We start from the raw sequence: 4,018 nt of genomic DNA, 5'->3' as shown, positions 1-4,018 counted from the left end.
CCACGGCAGGGGGGTTGGACTAGATGACCTTTAGAGGTCCCTTCCAACCCAAACTATTCTATGATTCTATGATTCTATATACAATTTTCCATCTCAAGACATCCTCAGAAAGATGGTCCAGATTCATGCCACTCAGACCCTGAAATATAGAGACGCTGGCTGTCCTCGGCTACTTCTGCAGTCAAGAAGGAGAAGCTGATACCTCCAGAAAGCAATAGTCATCACAGATGGACGTCATGTGCCCTGTGCCATTTGATGAGTTGATGTTGGGCCATGGTGCTGTAGTGTCTTATCTTGCAAGAACATCAGAGGTGGTGTAAAGCCAGGAGAGACAAAAGCAAGGTGGTCACTACAGTGTCCTTCATTTTATCAGCATAACCTCTGCACCAGGACTGAGCGCTGGGGAACGATCCCCACCTTCCTGGGGTGCAGTCGTTTGGCTAGTGCATGAAAATCCTCCTCTGGGAGCCCCAGCGTGAGGCAGCAGGACTTGCACAGCACAGTTTGGGGGTTGTTCCAGGGGTTGTTGTCCTGGCTGAATGAGCCTGCCCAGATTTCTTCTGCACAAGGAGCCCTTGTGCCACAGCTGCATCGCTGGGGTGTTGCTGAACATGAGTTGCATGTGGAAAGGCTCTCCTATATTAATTTGCAGAGTATCTCGGCACCTCTTAGCATGAAAGGCACTGTAGCTGTAAGTCTGAGAAGCACCTATGCAACTTAGGCTCCAGATCACTGCGTATAGTGACACCTGAGGCTCTTAGAACAGTTTACCCTAGAAAAAAAAAAGTAATTTCTTTTACTTCCACACCCCGATGACCAAAAAAGCCTGTTCTTCATCTTGAAATTACACTCTCCAGCAGCTCTGTGAGCACCCCCGCCCAAGTGTCCCTTGCATCCACTTTCGCCACCATGGCAGGAAAGCGCTTAGAAAATATTTCCCAGGTTCCTTCCTGGCCAGAGGTCATCTCCGTGTTTTGGATCAGCAGGAATCACCGTGTTCTCTGACACAACAAACGGAGAAGGAAGATCTGCCCTGCCCATCCAGCATAGCGCTTTCAGGCTTGTGTTTTTTAGCTGCAACTCCACCCCGTGCTGGTGGAGAAGGGGTCGGTTCCCACTGATAGCAGGAAAGGGAGGTCACGGGGTTTGCTTGATTAAATCACCACAAGCCAAAAGGTTCTCTCTCTCTTGCTTACTGAGAATTGCTCACAGGCTGTTTAATTTGTTCCAAAAAGAAAAGCAAAACAAAAAACAAACCCCGAGCCCAACAACCAACAGAACACACAAAAAAGCAGGTGTGTCTCGAGCTCTTGGGAAAACAAAGGGCAGAGACTGAGGCAGGAGTTGACACTTCGATGGGAAGTTTCCTTCCCAGCACAGGAGGACAAGTTTGGAAAGGACTCGGACACGACCAGCACTTGTTGTCCTACAGGTATGGATGGTGTGTGTGAAATGTAGCATCGGTCTCCTTGTGCGGTTTAACGGTTTGGGGCAGGTGAAGGCAGCTTGAAGGAATTTTCAGGGCCAGATTCTGACATTGCAGCGTAAGCTTTGCATGACCGGTAAACTTGCTGCAGTTTTCTACTGGGAGAACTGCGATCGGCGCATGTTTCATTTTATGGTGATTAGCTGACAGTTTTCTGTAGGATGCTTTTGGTTTTTCAGGGTATGAATTAAGCCATTCAAGCTTCTGACAAAGTGCTACTGTCTGTTAGCTTGGCTAGTGAATTTTAATAGAGGTTATGATTAATCTACTTTAAGCTCGGGGCTGCAGAGGTGAAGAGGGACGTGCACAGAAGTGCTGTGTTAATCTGAACTGCATTTATTACCTCCTAAGGCATGTTACATAGTTTCAGAAAAAAACAGATCAACTGCAATAGCATTTGGATTTTTTTCACTTTGCTTTATGCTTACGGTGGCTGGGATTTGCAATGCAGATAACAGGCACTGTATTTTTGTCAGCTGTATAAAATAGAGTGTTTGTTTCTTTTAAGAGCAATCTCTTGCACCCCCCTTCAGTTTCATATTAGGTGACGCTTGCTGACAGGGGAGAGGGACTTGGGGCACCCATGGCCACAGGCTGAGACACTGCTGTGTACTGTCTTTGAGCGTCACATTTATCTTGTTTCCATTCTTTTCTACTTGAACTGTTTAAATGAAAGCCAGTTTTACGGTGTTATGTTGGAGTGCTGGCGTGCTGTTGCCAGTGCTCAGTGCCAGGGGGGGTGCAGGGATGCTTTCTGATGCTTTCGCCTCCATTGATGTCTATAACCCCAAAAGTCCTGCTCCATCCAAACATCTCTGGTGCAGCAGTATCCACCAGTCTCTTAAATGACTGTGATTCAGAAAAAACACAGCTGTGGTGTGACTTTGTACAACCTTGTCTCTCTCTCCCTGTCAGTGGGAAAGTGATGCTCACCTACATGCATTAGGAGCTTTCAGCTTTGGGGGAGAAAGGTGCAATTGTTTGAATGCTGTAACTTTCGCTTTCAGTGACAGTTTTATGGGAGGCAATGAGCTTGTAACAGGCAAGGGAATAGCAAAGGAAAGGACGTTGGGAATTTGAAAACCTGAGGCTCCATTTCTATTTGCTCCATCACTTGCTGTTGCATGGTGAAAATGGCATTTCTCAACCCATAGATCTTCCTCTCACCCAGAAAATTCCTCATCTATTTCTGTCACTTAATCTGTCTTGCAATGTCTGGCAACATTGCAGAACAAAGTGATACGTAAGGAAATTTAGGGGCAAATCTTTAGCATCTGCATAGCAGTGACACTTGACTGAATTCAGTAATGGCTCAGCCAGCTCAGCAGGAACCCGGTGTGAGTATTTGGCATTTGTCATTATTTAACTTCCCTAGACTCCTCTGAGTTTGCCTCCAATGATCCAGGTTTAAAAAACAAACAAACAGAACATGCGTAGGCTCTGGGAAGATATCTTTGTCCTAATCTCCTTGATTATTTTTATTTTTTTAACACCTCTTAGACAGGCTTAATAAAGCAGTTTTCCAAAGTCTGAATTGGAGACGTGGGAAATTCCTCAAACTAGGCAGAGCTTCCTCTCATTGTTAAAACACAAAAGACTAGTGCAGCCTTTACTAGAGTTCCTTTTTTAACCCATTCATCTTGATCAAGAAAGCCTCCCTGCTGCTGCTGCAGTTCATGGCTGCAATTCCCAGTTTGCCAGAAGAAACAAGGGCTTACAGTAGGCAAGCATGGATGTGAATTGCATCATCCGTGAGGGCATCACTACTTTTGAGGCTATATTTGAACATTGTAACTGAAATGCACTTGCACGTGAAACTGAAATGATTTGCTGCTGGAATTAATCTCAGCCTTGTGTAAGAATCATGGCTTTTTAAGACCAAATGTGGTGAATCTACAGTAAAACTAAACTCCTTTCAGAAAATCATTTTCCAGTTTTCCGTGAAACAGGCTCTTAGGATTGCCATCTCAAAGAAGGGTCCAACTGAGGTTCGTGAGCTGATTCACTGTAGCTGCATGGTTATGCAGAGTTTATTTCTCAGATGATCTTGCATGTTGCTTAGCATGCCTATGGGCAGTTACCACCCATCAACTAATCTGATCCAGCACCTGCTGTGTGTGGTAGCAAAGCAGCAGCTTGTCCCCCTTATCTGTACTCGGCAGCATCCTGCATAAGGACCGAGCCAGCACTGGGTGAGGGCAGAAACTGGAAGGCTGTGATGGTGGCCCTACAGTGGGCTGGAGGGGTTGTATTAGGAAAGTGGGTGAGGTAGTGGGTGAGGTGGAATGGAGTTAAATCCAGCTGGTGGCCGGTCACGAGCGGTGTTCCCCAGGGCTCAGTACTGGGGCCGGTCTTGTTCAAGATCTTTATAAACGATCTGGATGAGGGGATAGAGTGCACCCTCAGTCAGTTTGCAGATGACACCAAGTTGGGCGGGAGCGTTGATCTGCTCGAGGGTAGGAAGGCTCTGCAGAGGGACCTGGACAGGCTGGATCGATGGGCCCAGGCCAACTGTATGAGGTTCAACAAGGC

General features: G+C 46.6%; 1 protein-coding gene across 2 annotated transcripts in view; it reads left to right on the top strand.

Annotated features, from left to right (window-relative positions):
• The first annotated feature begins 1,208 nt into the window (after positions 1-1,208).
• Positions 1,209-4,018, top strand: part of ADGRF5 (adhesion G protein-coupled receptor F5) — a 56,240-nt gene continuing 53,430 nt past the window's right edge. For both annotated transcript variants that reach the window (XM_009288984.2, XM_009288983.2), the window contains exon 1: positions 1,209-1,432. The gene's annotated coding sequence lies outside the window, so the exon portion shown is untranslated. The remainder of the gene's footprint in view (positions 1,433-4,018) is intronic.

The sequence above is a fragment of the Aptenodytes forsteri genome, unplaced genomic scaffold (assembly GCF_000699145.1).
Source record: "Aptenodytes forsteri isolate BGI_AS27 unplaced genomic scaffold, ASM69914v1 Scaffold57, whole genome shotgun sequence".
NCBI lineage: Eukaryota > Metazoa > Chordata > Aves > Sphenisciformes > Spheniscidae > Aptenodytes > Aptenodytes forsteri.
The sequence above is the reverse complement of the archived record's forward strand: the minus strand, read 5'-3'. Positions and strand labels throughout refer to the sequence as shown.